Source organism: Panulirus ornatus, chromosome 58, assembly GCF_036320965.1.
Source record: "Panulirus ornatus isolate Po-2019 chromosome 58, ASM3632096v1, whole genome shotgun sequence".
Classification (NCBI taxonomy): Eukaryota; Metazoa; Arthropoda; class Malacostraca; order Decapoda; family Palinuridae; genus Panulirus; species Panulirus ornatus.
The window spans coordinates 9,636,209-9,658,391 of NC_092281.1; positions in this window are offsets into that span (position 1 = coordinate 9,636,209).

A 22,183-nucleotide genomic window follows, 5' to 3' on the forward strand; every position below is an offset into this window, starting at 1 on the left:
TACTACTACTACTACTACTACTACTACTACTACTACTACTACTTACTACTACTACTACTACTACTACTACTACTACTACTACTACTACTACTACTACTACTACTACTACTACTACTACTACTACTACTACTACTACTACTACTACTACTACTACTACTACTACTACTACTACTACTACTACTACTACTACTACTACTACTACTACTACTACTACTACTACTACTACTACTACTACTACTACTACTACTACTACTACTACTACTACTACTACTACTACTACTACTACTACTACTACTACTACTACTACTACTACTACTACTACTACTACTACTACTACTACTTACTACTACTACTACTACTACTTACTACTACTACTACTACTACTACTACTACTACTACTACTACTACTACTACTACTACTACTTACTACTACTACTACTACTACTACTACTACTACTACTACTACTACTACTACTACTACTACTACTACTACTACTACTACTACTACTACTACTACTACTACTACTACTACTACTACTACTACTACTACTACTACTACTACTACTACTACTACTACTACTACTACTACTACTTACTACTACTACTACTACTACTACTACTACTACTACTACTACTACTACTACTACTACTACTACTACTACTACTACTACTACTACTACTACTACTACTACTACTACTACTACTACTACTACTACTACTACTACTACTACTACTACTACTACTACTACTACTACTACTACTACTACTACTACTACTACTACTACTACTACTACTACTACTACTACTACTACTACTACTACTACTACTACTACTACTACTACTACTACTACTACTACTACTACTACTACTACTACTACTACTACTACTACTACTACTACTACTACTTACTACTACTACTACTACTACTACTACTACTACTACTACTACTACTACTACTACTACTACTACTACTACTACTACTACTACTACTACTACTACTACTACTACTACTACTACTACTACTACTACTACTACTACTTACTACTACTACTACTACTACTACTACTACTACTACTACTACTACTTACTACTACTACTACTACTACTACTACTTACTACTACTACTACTTACTACTACTACTACTACTACTACTACTACTACTACTACTACTACTACTACTACTACTACTACTACTACTACTACTACTACTACTACTACTACTACTACTACTTACTACTACTACTACTACTACTACTACTACTACTACTACTACTACTACTACTACTACTACTACTACTACTACTACTACTACTACTACTACTACTACTACTACTACTACTACTACTACTACTACTACTACTACTACTACTACTACTACTACTACTACTACTACTACTACTACTACTACTACTACTACTACTACTACTACTACTACTACTACTACTACTACTACTACTACTACTACTACTACTACTACTACTACTACTACTACTACTACTACTACTACTACTACTACTACTACTACTACTTACTACTACTACTACTACTACTACTACTACTACTACTACTACTACTACTACTACTACTACTACTACTACTACTACTACTACTACTACTACTACTACTACTACTACTACTACTACTACTACTACTACTACTACTACTACTACTACTACTACTACTACTACTACTACTACTACTACTACTACTACTACTACTACTACTACTACTACTACTACTACTACTACTACTACTACTACTACTACTACTACTACTACTACTACTACTACTACTACTACTACTACTACTACTACTACTACTACTACTACTACTACTACTACTACTTACTACTACTACTACTACTACTACTACTACTACTACTACTACTACTACTACTACTACTACTACTACTACTACTACTACTACTACTACTACTACTACTACTACTACTACTACTACTACTACTACTACTACCCAGACCTGATGGACGAGCCATCTTGAAGCTCGTGTTCGCCAGCATTCACAAGAGAGTTTGATGAAGACGAGTTAATTAATATTTTTCGTTTTTTTTTTTTTTAAGTTTTCCTGTGAAACCGACACTCCAGTTGATAACTTGCCATGCATGAAACACCATACACTTGTTCCTAGTGAGTTTCATTGCAAGCATCAGCAGACCAGGACTGTGCAAGTAGCAAATGGGCTCTCTCAGGCAACCTGTTTTGCAGTGGAAGGGAAAACTGAAAACCGGGGGAAATTTTGATAGTAAAATGTAACACTAATAAGTGAAGGAATAAAACGATTGAAGGAACTAAGCTATAAATAAGTGTAGGTGATGATTTCAAAGTATATATTTTATCTATTTATCTATCTATCTATCTATCTATCTATCTATCTATCTATCTCTCTATCTATCTATCTATATATATATATATATATATATATATATATATATATATATATATATATATATATATATATATGATAAATGACATCCATCATCGTAAAGAAAATGAAGTAGAAGATGAAGAAGAGGAAAAAGGAGACGATGTATGGAAGAGGAAGAAAGCAGAAGAAAGAGGGACATGAGCGTTTTATGATCTTCTCCTGGGTCTTGTACCAGGAACTAGATGTACACAGAAGGTCAATTATCCAGTCAGGAATGGAGCAGAGTAATTGGGGTTTACAATTATACCAGAACCTGCCTCAACAAAGCACCTGACATGTCTGGTAAGATTATTCGGCCAGACACTTCCCAGTAGAAGCACTCACAAAGCCGTTATAAAGACCCACTTTAATAGGGGCATGTTTCTTCCACCAGCCATTAGACGAGAAGCTCCTTGCTGTGGCGTTGGATGTAGGATGGAAGGTGTATGTTTACATCCACTCACAAGAAAATGTGTCCCGCCATTATCTCTGTTTACCAGTAGGTCATATAAAAGATATGCCTTTTTCTTTTTTGGTTCTTTTTCGTAATTATATCTGAGACAAAAGGACAGGGACAGACAGACAGACAGACAGACAGACAGACAGACAGACAGACAGACAGACACACGTGATGATATATAGTCGAGCCTCAGTGTAGTGAGTTGTAGTTACGGGGGGAGGATAACTGGTGGTGAGGCTCAGTGTAGCGAGTTAAGGTCAGGGGAAAGTCGGGACGTAGCTCTGAGGGAGAGTGGAGCGTAGCGGAAACTTGGCAGTGTATGCTGGAGTGCAGATGGCGCGTGTCGTGAGCTTGCGCAACACTGCCAGCGTGAGGGTCGGTGAGGCGCGCGGGGTTAGCACAACTTGGTGAGAACAATATTCCCAGACTGTAGCAACATCGGCTCAAAAGTTGCCACAGCCAATTGAAGTTGAACGACGTTGGCGGAGGAGGCAGGTTTAGATGTATATCCATACCCGCCCTCCCATTTGTGCTACCCACCCACTGTATTGGATGCTTGTGTTGCGGTGTGAGGTTGTGGCAAGAAGACCCACACAATCAAATGGTCCCCCCACGCACACAGAGACACTCGCTTAGGGTAACTGATGACGCCGAGTCCAGATGATAATCTCAGGATGATAGGGATAGGATTAGGGAGGAGACGTGGGTGTCTCCTCCATTGCCTGGCTGGGGAACGTGACAGTTTCGAGGGAGATGTTACACATACTCTGTCGGTATGTTGGTACTTGTGAGGATTTCCAGTGACGCCTCCAGGGATAAAATGATGAGTGATGGTGTTAGGGGCTAATTATGACAGTGAATATATTGTATATATATATATATATATATCTTTCTTTTTCTTTCAAACTACTCGCCATTTCCCGCATTAGCGAGGTAGCGTTAAGAACAGAGGACTGGGCCTTTGAGGGAATACCCTCACCTGGCCCCCTTCTCTGTTCCTTCTTTTGGAAAATTAAAAAGAAACGAGAGGGGAGGATTTCCAGCCCCCCCGCTCCCTCCCCTTTTAGTCGCCTTCTACGACACGCAGGGAATACGTGGGAAGTATTCTTTCTCCCCTATCCCCAGGGAAATATATATATATATATATATATATATATATATATATATATATATATATATATACAGTGGGCTAGGTTGAACCCCAGGGCCCCATTTCCATGTAGTGGGCTGGAGCCGATTCCTCCCCCCTGCCCTGCACTGCAGATCATTTGTTATTCAGTGATAATGGACCTTTGCCCTGGGCTAGAGAAGCGCCGTTATAATGGCCGGCTGTTGTTCTCATCTAGAAGAGATGCGGACGGCAGGGAAACGCACTGACCTGCTCCATCAACATTATGTGAAACTTTATTGATAGAATACTACCTCTCTCTCTCTCTCTCTCTCTCTCTCTCTCTCTCTCTCTCTCTCTCTCTCTCTCTCTCTCTCTCTCTCTCTCTCTCAGAGCCAACTGGCACGTCTCTATCTAATTTACGTTCACATGTAGGGATTATGTTGCGAAGGCTAATTGTAATATTATCGCCACACTAGAATTCTTGTCATTCCGTCTCTGACTTTGATGTTTCGTTTTTCTTCTGTTCCCTCTGTCAGGTCAGGCCAGTGGCAAAGGTAATGTTGGCAGACGCTCATTCGACAAAGTCTGATGGAAAGGGATCAAAATCGTTCACACTTCCTTCCCTTTTTTTTTTTTTTTGTCCTTTATAAGGCTCTTAAAACATTCTAAAGCTAATCATTGCGAAATTAGCTGTATTATCGGTCATGATATATCTTGTGATATATATATATATATATATATATATATATATATATATATATATATATATATATATATATATATATATATATATATATATATATATATATATATATATATATATATGCTCTAGTTTGTTCTGTGAAAGATTTAAGTAAAAACCGATGTGTTTCCAATTGATCTTCACTTAGAAAAGAAAATATTAGGGTAGGTATGAGGGTAACTTTTCACACATTTTGTGTGGCTGTCACTTTTTAGCGTGATGTACACCCAACAAAAAAAGTATCCTAACAATTCTGCGTTAGATAATATGAGGCAGCGTACGAATGATTTTGAAATGCTCGACATTGGTAGCCTTGCTTTTCTTATATATATTTTTCAACGTGTGGTAAACAAAGTATGCATTGTAGAGTATATAGTTGTGTCTAACTTTCATTTCGAGAGTAATTACTATACAGAGCGACTATCCTAATTTTTATGAAATATGTCTCTGATTCAAGCTTACAAACCCTACCGATTAACAGATATCGTAGTGTTCATTTTCTAAATTGATCGGACCCATTCCTGAAGATAATTTTTTTGCTGGGTGTACATAGACCTTGTATCTATACTTGAGTGTACACTCGCTGACAAAAGTCCAAGGACACACATATTCGAAGCTGTACCGAACAGTCTGTCACAGTCTCGACAGACAGAGACAGACGACTCAGTCCTGCTTCGACCAGAGGAATGAACCGGGACTTCAAATTTCGAGCATGTCCGAACGTTTTTTTTTGCCCATGACAGTAACTAGGGATGACAGAGAGTTCCTTTCTCGCTTCTCTTACGAGACGTCAGATAGACCTTAAAGTCTGTCAGTCTCCAGTTTCCCAAGTCAGTCTCCTCCACTCGTATTTCTCTACTTCTGCTTACCTCCTTCGCGCACAGGTAAGAAAGAACTAATCTTTACCCCCTGTATGGCTGATGTGAGAAGTATGATAGGGTGGATTACTCTGAGGCACAGTCGTAATTTGTATCCGTAATCACATAATCAAAACCTTTATGAAACAATATTTGAGATATCTATATCTCCCTTTCTCCTTTTTTTTCCAGTCTCTTAGTATTTTCTTTCAAAAATGTTTCTTGTTGCTGTATGCACTACGTGCTAGGTCAGTCTCAGGGCACTGGGTTAGGGAAATAGGTCGTAAAGTGTTCCCAAACACGTAGCCTATATTTTCTAGCCCTGCCAAGACCTGCCATGACTTGACCTGACTATATGTGTCAGAATATTACACACACACACACACACACACACACTGCTCAGATGTGGTGAGGAAGTCCCATTTATTAGGACGAGGGGGGTCACTGGACGAGAGATAGGCGTAATATCACGGTAATTACCAATTTATAGTTCTCACATTCTCGCCCCAGGGGAAGTGGGTTACTCCTCGAGAGTAGGGACATAAATGTAACAGTGATATAATACGACAGTAGGAACAACAAGAGGGATAAGGGAGTAGACACATCAGTAATTAAAGAAAATGGATGGGCCAGATGTAGTAGCATTATAGCAGTTAATGGCAGTGGAACCCAAGAAATTCGTCAGCAGCAACGGAAGAACGACCCATCAACAGCAGCGTCAGTAACAACAGCAGGAGGAGGAGGAGGACCCAGCAGCAGCAGCAGCAACAACAATAGCCGAGAACACAGCAACACCAGTAGCAACAGCACGAGGACACAGCAGCAGTAGCAAGAGCAGCACGAGAACACAGCAGCACCAGTAGCAACAGCACGAGAACACAGCAGCACCAGCAACGACACAGTAGCAGCAGCAACAACAACACGAGGACACACCAGTAACAGCAGGAACAATACGAAGACACAGCAGTAGCGATAGCAGCAACAGGATGAGGACACAGCAGCACGCAGCAGCAGCAACAGCACGAGGACGCAGCTGCAGCAGGAGCAGCAGAACGTGTATTCGTGACTCCAGATGTTTGCCTTGACACCTATAGGGTTATCCCCATTGGTATTCAGGACACACGCGGGTGTAAACGAGATCAGCGAATATTTCTCTAGCTTTATATGAAGGGAAATTGGCTTCCTCGCTTCCTCAGACGAGAATAAACAATGCGTTTGGGCTCTGCACCCGACCCGTAGCGGTAGAGTTAGAGGTCACGTCTCGTCATTATACCCCGAGGCTCGTACCGTCGTGCTCACGGGTCGTACCGTCGTGCTCAAGGGTCGTACCGTCGTGCTCAAGGGTCGTACCGTCGTGCTCAAGGGTCGCACCGTCGTGCTTAAGGGTCGTACCGTCGTGCTCAAGGGTCGTGCCGTCGTGCTCAAGGGTCGCACCGTCGTGCTTAAGGGTCGTACCGTCGTGCTCAAGGGTCGTGCCGTCGTGCTCAAGGGTCGTGCCATCGTGCTCAAGGGTCGTACCGTCGTGATCACGGGCCGTACCGTCGTGCTCAAGGGTCGTGCCGTCGTGCTCAAGGGTCGTACCGTCGTGCTCAAGTGTCGTACCGTCGTGCTCAAGTGTCGTACCGTCGTGCTCAAGGGTCGTACCGTCGTGCTCAAGGGTCGTACCTTCGTGCTCACGGGTCGTACCGTCGTGCTCAAGGGTCGCACCTTCGCATATATATATATATATATATATATATATATATATATATATATATATATATATATATATATATATATATATATGTAGCCCTGAGAAAGGGCTCAGGCACATCTCGCTGCGCCTTTTACTGGATCTGTCACCAACCCAAGAAACATTCATCCCTGGAATTCCCTTTAGAGCCCAGGACCCCTGGTGGGCTCCCGGCTGAAACACCCCCCCACTCCTCTCCACCACCACCATCTCCACCATCATCTCCTCCTCACCGGCAGATTGTGGTTGTGTGGTTTTGATTGCCGGAGTCGGTTACGGGCCAGAGCTTCTCGCAGATAGGTAGATGAATGAACAGAGAGAGAGAGAGAGAGAGAGAGAGAGAGAGAGAGAGAGAGAGAGAGAGAGAGAGAGAGAGGTTCTGGAAACGCGACTTCAAGTTCCTTCAAAAGAAAAAAAACTCTGTTGACACCGTTGGTAGATTTGCTGGATCTTTTCTTTTCATCTTCCTGTTTCTCCCTTCCAAGACGGATAGAGACACTTGAGAATTCTTTAAAAAGAAATTGTTCCAAACCTTCTATAAGATGTAGCGAATGTTCATGGGCCATATTTTCCATTGCACGTTATGTGGCATAATTATCTCACGACCTATATACATTTTAACTTCCTCTTTTGATACAGCCAATTAATTGGCCCGTGATTCATATAATTTATATAGCAGGATTATATGTTTATACGTACATAATGTAATTAACATTGTACAACATCCTCGCTAAGGAGTAATATACGGCACATGAGTATAATGAATATGTTGTAGATGAGTAGAATGAGTATACAGTACACGATTATGAATGAATATACAGCACAGGTATAATGAATATACAGTACACGAGTATAATGAGTATACAGTACATGAGTATAATGAGTATACAGAACCCGAGTATAGTGAGTATACAGTACATGAGTATAATGAGTGTACAGACCACGAGTATAATGAGTATACAGTACATGAGTATGACGAGTATACAAAACACGAGTATAGTGAGTATAAAGTACACGTGTACAGTGAATACATGTATTACATGAGTATACAGTGCATTAGTGTAACTGAGAATACAGTACATTCCATCTCACATGGAAACCGTAGCAAGTCTAATATCTACGAATGATGAATGCTCTTGCATTAAATGAGAGGCTCCACAGAAAGTCGGATTACTTTAAATCCTCGTGTGTATGACAGGAATGATAAATTGCTAGTTGGTTAACCTGACCCCTCCACAAAAATGTGGCATTCTGGCAAATTGCTTAATTAGTTCCTCTCTCTCTCTCTCTCTCTCTCTCTCTCTCTCTCTCTCTCTCTCTCTCTCTCTCTCTCTCTCTCTCTCTCTCTTCAAACTTAAAGGAGAATGGGTCAAACGTTTCCTTGCGCGTTCACTCTCCAGGCTCTGATCTGCGTCTCTCTCTCTCTCTCTCTCTCTCTCTCTCTCTCTCTCTCTCTCTCTCTCTCTCTCTCTCTCTCTCATCTGGGGGAGATAGGACCAGATTACTCTCACTCAAGCATGAAGAACAGCATATTTAAGAAGAAGGAGTCGTCGGCGCCCTTCGAAGATGCAGTCCACTTTAGTTCAACTTGATTATTATGCAGTAGCCATGCATGAGCCACCAGAGTAAGAATCACATGTATTCTATGTCCCTTTTCCTTTCGTGAGAAATCTTTGTAGAGGTGCAGCTAATTCCTACCACCTCGTACAAGGGTGTCTATTTTTCTTATCTATATTCAGTTGGAATTAAGAAAGCTACGTAAGAACCTATCCTGCGTCAGTGTGTACCATATTGATCAAAAAGATAAAAGAGAAATTATATAAGACGATCGTACTTTATTATAAGCTATGCTAGGGACGTTAGCCAGCAAGGCGCTGCACCATTTATTGAAACCTCGCGTGACTGTGGGTCGTTTGAAGCCGAGCAAGAAATAGGATGAAGGAATTGGGGTTTGAAAGCACTATGGCAAAGGGACGAGTCATTGCCATAAAGAAAATACGTCGAGGTTGTGGTGGCTGAGAAGGAGTCTGGTAAGCTCGTAATGTTAAGTGGACACACACACGCACACACACACACACACACACACACACACACACACACACACACACACACACACACACACACACACACAGGACCCACTGCAGGTTGTGGCTTCCCCAGAGTTGTAAAATACCCCTGGAGTTGAGCGGTTTGTCTCGGAGTTCATTCATAGCCGGAATTTTGTTCCATCGAAATGATAAGGTAAAGGATAAAGGTGTAAGGTAGGGTGGCTATATGGTTTAAGGGAGAGATGGATCTTGTTTATAGTATAGGGTATGAGGGATGGCTTGATCTATGGGAGCGACTGTTGGAGAGCCTATTCATGAGGGATTCCAGTCGTATTCGAAAAGGGACAACTCCCTGTGCCTTGCCTAGTCTTGAACGCATTCGGTGTTCTCCCCATTCTCAGCTCTTAATACCTGGTAAGTCGACCACACGACATGTATGTTCGTATGGGATATGAATTCCTGCCTCAGAGGAGTAGCCAGCCAATGGGTTATGTAGCTAGCTGAGCTTCAAGGGTGTTGAGGAAGATGACTGGACTGAAGGTACAGGCGGAGTGGTTAGAGAGGCTCCTTTCTTCTTAGACTCGAAACTCAAGCACTTTTCAATGTGCCGACCGTATAACAGAGAACTGTCGTAAACTGTTGCCTTTCCTATCTGTATCTGTTCACCACGTTAGAGTCAAAAGCCTCTCTCTCGCCTTGTGAACTCTCCTGCCATCACCTCTCTTGAATCTTCCTGTTCCGCCAGGCCGCGATGTTGTCTCCTTCTTTCTTTTCTACAGGTATCGTTTCTGCCACTGCTCACGTCAACGGTCTGCTTGTGTCTCAACGTTCATGACCTGTGCCCCACGGTATTCGTCTGGTTGTGTTGCTTCCCATAGCTTCTGTGTAGAGACTAAGCACACGGGGATGGACCACTATGATGCACACGGAGATGGACCATTATGATGCATCTGTGAAATCCTCTTTGGTCTTTTGTCTTTTCTCGTTTCTATAACTTTTCTGAGAAGGTGAAAGACGGCTTTGTTTTTATCTTTCACCTTATACCTGTTATCTCACATTTTATCCGAGAGGGTTAGGATTGGGACGTACTCGTGTTCGTGCGTGTCATTCGGCAACTAGAAAGAGGCAAATTTACGGGAATTTGAGTGAATTAGAATTCCTATCAGAGGCATTATCTTCGACTACATATGTAGGACAACAGGCAATATGTTCCCTAACTATCACTTGGCCCGAGCTATGTCACTCCGAAACGTGTGTTTACATCGCCCGTAACGCCGTTCTTTGTCTTTCACGCCACACGTTTTCTTCCTCTAGATTAGAGGCATGACTTTTGAATTACCTTCGCCCTCAATTGCGAAACGCGGTCAACTAAGAAATTGATATAAAGGGGGGATAAACTAGTTCTATCTTTAAAAACTGCTATATAGTTTAGATGATTAATTTTCGTTTTCCAAAAATGATTCATGAAACCAACACATTGGAGTGGGTGCCACTGGAAAGGAAAAACAAATGGACGCAACTTGGAAAAATCTTATTAGACGTCATATACAATGGTGGTGTGTTCTCCCCTTTGGTTTCACAAGTATGACTGGATATCAGGTGTTCGCAGATGATGATTGGACTCTCCGCCCCTTTGGTCCATGTGTTTGAATGGTCATCTCTTCGTTTGTTTGTTTGTTTATGTGTGTGTGTGTGTGTGTGTGTGTGTGTGTGTGTTTGATAGATAGATAGATAGATAGATAGAGAGAGAGAGAGAGAGAGAGAGAGAGAGAGAGAGAGAGAGAGAGAGAGAGAGAGAGAGAGAGAGAGAACGTGATGGTAAAATGTCGTAGCCTTCTTCCCCCCAAAAAAATATATATATAAGAATGATATACAAAAGAAAAAGAAATAATTCCACACACTTTTTTTATATGTGGTGACGACACAAACTGGAAATATAGTGTGAACTCTATATCAGGCCTGTGTTATGGACAGCACGTGATATAGAAAAGATATATAACCTGCCTCCTTTACCCTTCTAAGTAATATAGATGAATAGACTTTCTAAACTTTTTTTTTGTCCCCTTATGAATATAGGGAGGGGAAAAAATAACACAAAGGATTTTGAAAAATTTATGCACGTTTGTATGAATATGAATATTTATTCATGAGGGCCATAACAGATGAATGTATTCCTTTTATTCAACGTGAGAAATACGATTTCAGGAAAAAATATTCTCGTTCATCAAAATTCATATTAACTTCCGTCACTTTTGAACATACTTTCCTGATAATTTCGAACCCTGTCTTTTTTATTTTTTTTTACTAAAGTATTGGCACTTTACTACCGATCCCTGATAGCAGAGAGAGGGAAAAAAGAAAATCCCATAAAACACAAGGTAGATGTGGCACTTCTTAGGTCGTGTGTGTGTGTGTGTGTGTGTGTGTGTGTGTGTGTGTGTGTGTGTGGCACTCTTTTACCCCTGAGAAGCTCATAGCATAATGCGTCAAACGGGACGTGTGTTTGCAGCATTAGCAAAGACCATGCCTGCAAGTGTTACCACGGACCACCTGCAGTGTTGCTACGGACCACGCCTGCAGTGTTACTACGGACCACGCCTGTAGTGTCACAACGGACCACGCCTGCAGTGGGAGCGCGTATGGTCTTCGAATTATTTCGAACACCCTCAGAAATTATGCGATTGATGGTTATCGTCTTACGTTAATGGCCTTAATGACCCTGATAGTCGTTAGACCTTCAACCCAAATAACCAATCCAATCGACCAGTAAGAATGCACACACACACACACACACACACACACACACACACACACACACACACACACGTCTGGCGTCGAATTGGTGCTAAGGAACAGCTGTTGACGTAAGAAAATGAAAACTTAGACTTCTAGATGTTTTGTTTTTTTATTTCTCTTTGTTGGTTTTATGGCTCATTGGTGGTTTTAGAGACACTGTTTTACCGATGGTTTAGGGAAGTACTGGTTTATTGGTAACTTGACCATCCCGCTGAAAGATATTGGCTTATTGGTGGCTATTAAGAGGTTACTGCATTTTGGAAGGCTTGGCTAACCAACGAGTGGTGTTGGCCTGTCCCTGCGTGGCTCGAGAGCTGCTGGCTTAATAATGGCTTTGGCCACGTAGCGAGAGAAGACATTAGCTTATGAGTAGCTTGTGAGATCGCTGGTGGGCTGACACTTGGCAGAGTCTCATATGGCTTGTGAGTCACTGACTCACTGACCCACTGTGTTGACCTTTGCCCTCGCGATGATGTATGTAGACTACTCTCCGTTATTATACATTCTTTATTCATTCCTCCATCCATTAATCTTAACAAATTATACGCCTGAAAAAAAAGAGTATTTTTCTCATCACTTTAACACAATCAACATTCGTAACGTTGCCGCATTTCAGGTAGAAAATGTTAAGAGAATTCGTTTATGAAAATAATGTATGCCGTGTCATATTACCTTACAAAATTGTGCAGGGTATGTATATAATATATATATATATATATATATATATATATATATATATATATATATATATATATTGTGAGAGAGAGAGAGAGAGAGAGAGAGAGAGAGAGAGAGAGAGAGAGAGAGAGAGAGAGAGAGAGAGAGAGAGTTATTCATTTATCTTTTGTGCACATCAGATGGAGAAGAAATGATTCTATTGATGAGACGGTAAATACAGACGGAGGAATATTGGAGAGAGAGAGAGAGAGAGAGAGAGAGAGAGAGAGAGAGAGAGAGAGAGAGAGAGAGAGAGAGAGAGACAATGATCAGACTATAATGATCCATTGTTAATCACTGGAGATGTGTGCGTCGGCGTCCGTTTATGCTGGACGGGACAGTTTCATTTATTTGGCAGTGGTGTTTTTTTTTGTTTTTTTTTTTCCCGCGCGATAAATCAACCTGTGTTTATCAGTTTATCTGTGTGTATCATTCATATCCATTCACTGTTCACGCGTCGTTGATGTACAATGTGCGTTGCTCATTCAGATCCATTCACTACTGTTCACGCGTCGTTGATGTACAATGTGCGTTGCTTCGTGAGTTCTCGAGCTGCGTGCGACAAACTAAGAGGGAACCCGTAAACGCATCTTGCCTATTGGGATTCCGCCACTGGTATATAGAGGTGTCAAGGCGAGAGAGGGAGAACACATGATGCTGAGGGAGGCAAGTGTGAGGAGGAGGGTATTTCCTCTGTGGTGTAGTGTGTGTTGTGGCCCTCCATCCATACCCTCCCGTGTCCTGGTCATTGATCCGAACGTCAGGGAGGTGGTCTATGTACATGGCATTATATACTCGAGTGCATCTATATTCAAATGAGACAGTGCTCGTTTAGTGGGAGCGAGAGTATCATGTGTGGGTGGGTGGATACGCACTGTGCTGGAGGGATGAGAGGGCAAAGACAGACCTGGAGAGAGAGAGAGAGAGAGAGAGAGAGAGAGAGAGAGAGAGAGAGAGAGAGAGAGAGAGAGAGTAATTCAGTTATCTCGCATACATTATTATGTGGACAAGAAATGATCATATTGATTTCTTAGGCTGCATAGCAATGTATGCGTTCGAGATTATTCATGGACTGAATGCGAATGTACCTTTCTGACTATACATTTTTCTTTACACTCATTTTACACACTGGACCACTAAAATCATGCTTCTATCCCGCTGTTGGATGAATCTCATCAAGAGATCGAAGGCCAGAGGTCGTTTTTTTAATATAGTGAAGGATTCCCTTCGCTAGAAACCAACAGATGAATCGCTACCTGGTATGACTTTATTCTTTCATTGTAACTGTGATTAATGGCAGCCGGGGTGATTAAGTATGCTTCTGTCATTACTGGTATTACGCTGTTCATTATCATAATGATCCGACATAAACCGCTGTAGTTTAATCGGCGTTCGTTGTGCTGAGCGCGTCAGAGATAGTTGGCTGGTAATTGGTAAATTGGGCCCCGTGTTATAAATTCGTTGTGTACGTTTATGTACCTTATAAATATATATATATATATATATATATATATATATATATATATATATATATATATATATATATATATATATATATTTTGCCGATTACGTAATCATGCATGATTTATGTGAAGCCTACGGAATACACTGGGCTCTGGACGTGTTTAGATATTCCTATGGTGTACGTTGTTTGGGTATTGGTAGCTTTTGGCTAATGACTACCAGGGTCGTTAAGGCCGTCTGTGACAAGTTGTAACCACCAGCCAAAGCTACGTCAGAAAAGAAAAGGTTATGAGCGATCATGGCGTCTCGTAGAGTATGGAGAAATTTAGAACAGACAGTTGGTGGGTCATGTAGCGACAGATTGCCTGTACATCCCGAGCATAACTATATGGCAGGAGCTCGCTCACGGAACCCGGGAATATATGTCGTTCTGTCTCTTTCCGTCATTCCGTCCGTCTCTCTCTCTCTCTCTCTCTCTCTCTCTCTCTCTCTCTCTCTCTCTCTCTCTCTCCATCCATCTTGCAGGCCACGACGTCGCACACACGCCCACCTCCTACCCCTCAGCCCGTATCGCCATATCATCCACCATTTATAGAATACGTCTTTGAACCGAATCGAACCTGGCGCCTGAAACCCCCATTAACGTGAGAGGGGGATCCTGATGTATAGTGGGCGAAACGACGCTTCGTTATTCAGAAACAAATGACGATGGACAGACCTGCATCAGAAACGAACCTGTTGATGGCGTGAATTACAAGATGTTATTTCGACATGAAGGTTGGATGTCCGTGTTATATTGATGATGATGGTCAGTCCTCTGCTTGATGAAATGGTACAGTCTGAGCAATTCTCTTTAATAGGTTATATATATATATATATATATATATATATATATATATATATATATATATATATATATATATATATATATATATATATATATATATATATACATATATATATATATATGATGAAAATGACAAGAAGAAGAAGAAGAAGAAGAAGAAGAAGAAGAGATAGGGAAAACAATATGCACTAACCAATAAGAGATGAAATATAAAGGGCATCAAAATGAGAACTACAGGTACGCAAACTGAAAACGTGTGTGATAATAATTCTACCATAATATACCACTTAATATCAAAGCATTTCAAAGAGTGACGCCATCAAGCAAATGGATATGTTGTTTTACTCCTGTGATATGGAGAAGTACCTGGTTGGTTCACACAATAGCACCTGTGTTGAATGCACTCCTCTGTTAACCTCACCGTCTCCTGGTTTTTATCTTGCTGACCTACTCCTGGTCACAGCGCTCTCAAGAACCCTCAGACAAACTCCCATCAGATCTTTCACCACCTAAAACCCGTCCCTACAGTCAGCACCTCCCAAGAACCCTCCAACACACATCCCTCCCAAATCCTTCCAGCTCTCAGAACCCATCTCTCCAGTCGACAATCCAGAAAAACATTCATAATTCCTTTTCCAGCTCCCTGGATCTGGAAATGTCCATCTCTACGTATGTCATCGTAAAGAATGTTGTGGGTACGACACAGAAGCATTCTTCGATCCTTCTTTGCCACGTCTCTCTGATGTATAAGACAGACTCCGTCTTGTATGTACGGTATGCTAGAGACACTACGACTATGAGCACCAAAATGCAGAGATCGATGGGCCCTTCTGCAGAAGCTCTTCGTTGACATCGGAGGTTGGACCGGGGTGATGGCCTTTGTGGGTTAGCGCCCAACGTTGATTTTGGTCAGTCGATTATGATATGCTGGGTGTATGCTGAATGGAGGAGCTAATGATTCGCAGATTGGGTTCGTTAGTGTACGATGACTGGAGACTCTGGTAGAACATCACGGATTGGTGATGCTAGCGCAGCAACGCTGATTGGACGGGTTAGCACACGGCTGATTGGCACAGCATTGCCTGACGTTACTACCCCCAGGTTACCAGCAGTGCAGTATAGTTAATATTGTTGCAACAAGTGAGCTTGCACAGCAAAGGGATCATCGTCGAACCCTTGTCTCTCTGTTACCGGGTCGAGACAAGCACTGTCCTCCAGCCAACCAAGAGGACGACGACTCGAGGGCAAGAATTTGAATAATTTGTTTCACTTCGGAGAATCTGCCGCCTTTGTGCCCACGAGCGTTTACTGTAGTGCAAACACAACTCCTGAGAGTACTGCATGCAAGAAGTTGTTGCTGTAGGAGGCCTGAAGGTGAATCCTGCAGGAGACTTGGCGGAGTGTACGCCCTGATAAACTAAGGGGGTTGTGGGTCCCAGAGACACTGAGGATAACCTGGGTAGTTGGCCTGCCAGTCACCAACGTAGTATCACCATACGTGACCATTATGAGTGGCAAATCACCAAGTACCACCACCATCCTCGGCCATCAGGTGGCATACGACACAGTTAACAGACGTGAACATCAAGATGGTATTTAGTGAATCTACCCTTTATTAGTGGGGTCCATAATGACCATCTTATCTCACTTGAGTAAGCTCTAGTTGGCGGTCGTTAGTCCTCCAAGCGCCTCGCGCAAAAGAGGCGCCATTACGACGGCCACCTTGTCGCATACTGACGAATTCGTACGATTTACTATAGACTCCTCCCAAGGTGCGCAAGAACGACGCGCACCGAAGACGCAAACAGAAGCAACTGACGGGCAGCTTCACATGACGCAAACTACGACCTACACTTTCCTAGCGTGAGAAGGTGGGGAGATAAAAAGAGAGAGGTGATGCTTTCCTGATCTATCGACCGGATTCAAAGTTATCTGTCGACCAGGCTTAAAGTACTAGAGATAGGCAGGGAAAAAACTATGATACAGAAAGATTTAAGATAGAAAAATAAGGAGATACAGAATGAAAAAAAAGGAGAGACATGCTCAAAAGAAAAAAAAAAGAATCATCTTTATCCCATGCAAACTTGAGTCACGAAAAGTTGTTGAACGTATTCGTTCTCTCTCTCTCTCTCTCTCTCTCTCTCTCTCTCTCTCTCTCTCTCTCTCTCTCTCTCTCTCTCATATGCAGACGTGACGCTCGGTATCTTCGCATGATGAATACAAATCGCTTACTCAGCACCGCCTACATATTGGCAAACAGCTCCCGGCTGACTCCATGCCTGGGGAAGACGACAACCACTGCATTGGCCTCACTGTCTATCTAAGTATCTGTCCTCTTATCTATCTGTCTCTCTAACACCTATCTGTTGAACTACTGCCTATGTATTTGACAATCTATCATCTGTCTACGTATCTAGCCACTCATCTATTCACTCATCTATTCCTTCCTTTTAGTGGTAACAAAAATGATATCAATAATAATTCGCATCACCAGAAAAGCTTACAATATATGAGAAAATGTCCACTTCATAGTGTCAGAATTCCCACAGTTCCAGGATGGAGAGCTCTTTCCAGACTCTCCAGGAAATGGTTGGTCTGGAACTCCAACAGCAGAAGCATTTGTTGTCACGTGGGGATTTGTGCTGGACGTGGTGGACACAAAGGATCTCGTGGGGAGGGTGTTCGAACCCTTATATCCACATGACTGAACCGACTCAATTAACAGAGGGGATCTTCTTTTCTTTCTTTTTTATCTCACTGGAGTTCCAGCACCTCTGCGTAAAAGTAAAGACTATAGGAACAAATATAGGAGCACATAGGACCTTAGTTGGTGGAGGTTTATAGGATTCAGGTCTGGGGGTTCAGGGTCGTGTACTATAGGAAGGATGGGCAGAGGTTGCAGAAGGTGAGAGGACTCATAGGACCTTAGGGGCTGACTGTGAGACGGGAGGAGCAGTAGCGAGGACCTCGGAGAGAAGGAGACGGAACCAGGGAGGGAAGGGACACGGTCCAAGGGAAGGAGAGACGAAGGCCCGAGAGGGAGAGACTGAGGATTGAGAGGGAGAGGAAGTACCTGAAAGGGAGACTGTGTCACCTTGAGGGAGAGCCGAAGACCCCAGAAGGAGACGTGGAGGCCCGAAAGGGAGACACTGAGGAAGGGAGAGACGAGGCTCTTAAGAGGAAGAGAGAGAGGATGGGAGAGAGCAGATGCACCGAGGAATGGGAATGGTAGGAAAGAAGGAGGAGGACGTAGAATGAAGAGGAGTGGCTGAGGGCAAAGACGAGACCAGCTACGATCAGAGGAAGGGAGATGGGCGAGCAGATAGATAGATAGATAGATAGATAGAGAGATGAGATTGATAGATAGGTAGATAGATATATAGATAGAGAGAGAGAGAGAGAGAGAGAGAGAGAGAGAGAGAGAGAGAGAGAGAGAGAGAGAGAGAGAGAGAGAGTAAAGAGGGCACGGAAGCAGGGAAGAACAGATCGTAGGAGCGGCAGAGGATCATGTTCTGTCCTCAGCAACAGGAGTTCTGAACATCTATGAATATATAAGCCACACGCGCCGCAGGGTTCGAAGTTGTCCGGAAAAAAAAAATCTTCTTAAAGAATAATCTTTCCCTAACTTTCGCCCAACTTCCATCGCCTCGGAAGAAAAAAAAAAAGAAGAAATTTCCAGTGATTTGCCTAAAAAAAATAGTGGGTCTTATATCCATATCAGGCTGTGTTCTGCTGGGTATTAGAAATACGGTTAATACGACCTCTTGCCGAAGCATGTGAAGTAGAATGACGAAACAACTGTAGATAAGATATATGAAAGATGATACGAACAGAGCAGCATGTCCTAGACGAGAGGAAAGTTCTGAGTACAAAAGCAGTGCTTTTGAGAAAACAAAAACCAACACCAGGAATCGACTTTATTTACAGGAAATAAAAACACAGTTTCAGGGATCGCACAGGCAGCATCAGAGAGAGAGAGAGAGAGAGAGAGAGAGAGAGAGAGAGAGAGAGAGAGAGAGAGAGAGAAACGGGTGGTAGTGCTTTACTTGATCGGAAACTTAAACCATGAACTCTGACCTTGCAAGCAAATGTGCGAAAATCCCAGGAATTACCTGGGCATAAACTTTGGTCTCTTTCAGGTCATATTGCTCTAAACTTTTTTTTTTTTTTCATTTTTTCCTCGGCTCTGACTTTTTTTTTAGAAACTGCCTCTCGGTCGGATTCAGTTTTTCCTTTTTTTCTTATTTTTTTCCTCGTCTTTTTCTTGGGTGCTGAAGTTTAGTTGAAACTGGTCTAATCTCAAACTAGTTGTGATTTGTGTCTTTATTAAAGTTCTGATTTTGGAGGGGCCTTTCACGACTACAGGATTTTGAACTTCAGAATTACCAAAGGAAATGCTTCTTTCAGTTCTTCCTTTGTTTGGTTTGGTTTAGTATTTGATCTATTATGATAAAGACTCAGATTAGTTTGACTTTATTCATGAGGCTTCATCCAAACCTTTACTTTAGTCCAGTTAGGTTTTCGTCCCACTTTTGATATGCCAGTAGCACGAAGAGTATATGCAAGAAAGAAATATCTCAGTCAATAGATATATAAGGAAGGAACGTGATCATTGCACGACACGAAAGTGCACTTGGGAACTATCGTGTTTCATTTCCCCGTGGATTACAAGGAAATACTTGTTCTTCGCGCGCTCAATTTTGATCTTTTCCAATATATACATATATAGAGCGTCCTAGCTACGTCTCTTTGTTTTATATCAACTGACTATTATATTTCTTTCTTGTATCTCCCCTAATGATGTGATTATTACACGAAAGTGCACTTAGGTACTTATCGTGTTCCATTTCGCCGTTTTTTTTTTTTTTAATTTTCCAAAAGAAGGAACAGAGAATTGGGCCAGGTGAGGGTATTCCCTCAAAGGCCCAGTCCTCTGTTCTTAACGCTACCTCGCTAATGCGGGAAATGGCGAATAGTTTGAAAAAAAAAAAAAAAAAATATATATATATATATATATATATATATATATATATATATATATATATATATATATATATATATATATATATATATATATGTATGTATGTATGTATGTATAATACGCAATTGTGTCCTAAACGACAATTTGTCACTGATGACGTAAAACCATTCATGTGAGCGATGAACACTGCCAGTGTCAGAAGTTTTGGGCATCCCCCACTGTAACTATGATAGACTCAGTTGTTTATCGTTGTTATGTGAAAGGTTTTTCATGTACCATCTGATGCAGAGGGGCCCGTTCAGGAACGAACGAATACCGTCCACCCCCCCACTTACTTCTCCAGCTACGGAATGGAGAGCATTTCGCATCGGATTTATAGTCGTAGAATTTTGACTGTGTCCTCAGATGACCCCAGGATGAGAGATGTAATGTATATGATTTTTAACCTTGTACTGCGTGTGTTTGTGTATGTGTGTGTGTGTGTGTGTGTGTGTGTGTGTGTGTGTGTGTGTGTGTCTGTGTGTTGCATGAATATGTTCGGTTTATCTGTGTTTTTTGAAACTGTGTATATTGTTATACACCGATCAGAGCACTGTTCATTTTGAGATTTATAATTTCGTGAAAAGACTTTTGAGTTCAGTCATGATTTTCCGAAAACTGTTTGGATATCCCTGGGTATGACTGGTAATACTTTCATTTTCGTAATCTGAATCTAAAGTAACTTTAGATAAATATGCCCTCGAATGTAATTGGTCATCGGTTATTTCCAAAGGAATAAAGAAAAAGGAAAGGAAAAAAAAAGACACGTCGATACGAATCAGAGGGAGTTAATGAAGAGGGTTTTTTTTACCTTGCCTCTCAACGAATAATTACCATTAATTACCCTCAGCTAATTAGATCAGCTGTATTTTACATCCTGCTTCCAACATGGGAGGTGGGTCTGCGCGTCCCTGATCCTCACCTGGTATAATTTGGTCATCACTAGTGGTGATTTTCCTTCAAACTCTGTGTTCGGAAAATCAAAATTTCCCTCTACGATTTCATGAGTTATTTGCACGCTATGTTCTCTCTTTTCCCAGAATTTATGGAGGTCTTCATCTCCTACATCACGGCATGGAGGTCGTAAGTACCGCTGATGAATTTATATATATATATATATATATATATATATATATATATATATATATATATATATATATATATATATATATATATATATATATATATATATATATATATATATATATATATATATATATATATAATCCCTAGGGATAGGGGAGAAAGAATACTTCCCACGTATTCCGTGCGTGTCGTAGAAGGCGACTAAAAGGGGAGAGAGCGGGTGGCTGGAAATCCTCCCCTCTCGTTTTTTTTTTTTTTTTTTTTAATTTTCCAAAAGAATGAACAGAGAAGGGGGTCAGGTGAGGATATTCCCTCTAAGGCCGAATCCTGTTCTAAATGCTACCTCGCTAACGCGGGAAATGGCGAATAGCATGAAAAAAAAAAGAAATATATATATATATATATATATATATATATATATATATATATATATATATATATATATATATATATATATGTATATATATATATATATATATATATATATATATATATATATATATATATATATATATATATATATATATATATATATTTATATATATATATATATGTATATATATATACACACTTTTCCTGCCCTGACCCTCCATCCTAGTAATATCTTCTAGGCTTCAGTGAGCAGGTAATGTAATACTGTCCCCGTCCTCATCACACCCGAGTTATAACAACGTAAATGACGGAAAATATATATATATTTTTCCCCACAAGAAACTTTTCCCCCTAAGTTTCCACGTTTACGAGAATTTATGATGATATGTGTCACAGGAGGTGGGTGACGGAGGCATGGTGGCGGTAGGTGTGTGCTGTGACTCGGTTCGAATCCTGATGTCGGAGTACTGTAGGTGGGTGACGGTGGGGTGGACTAGTGGGGATAG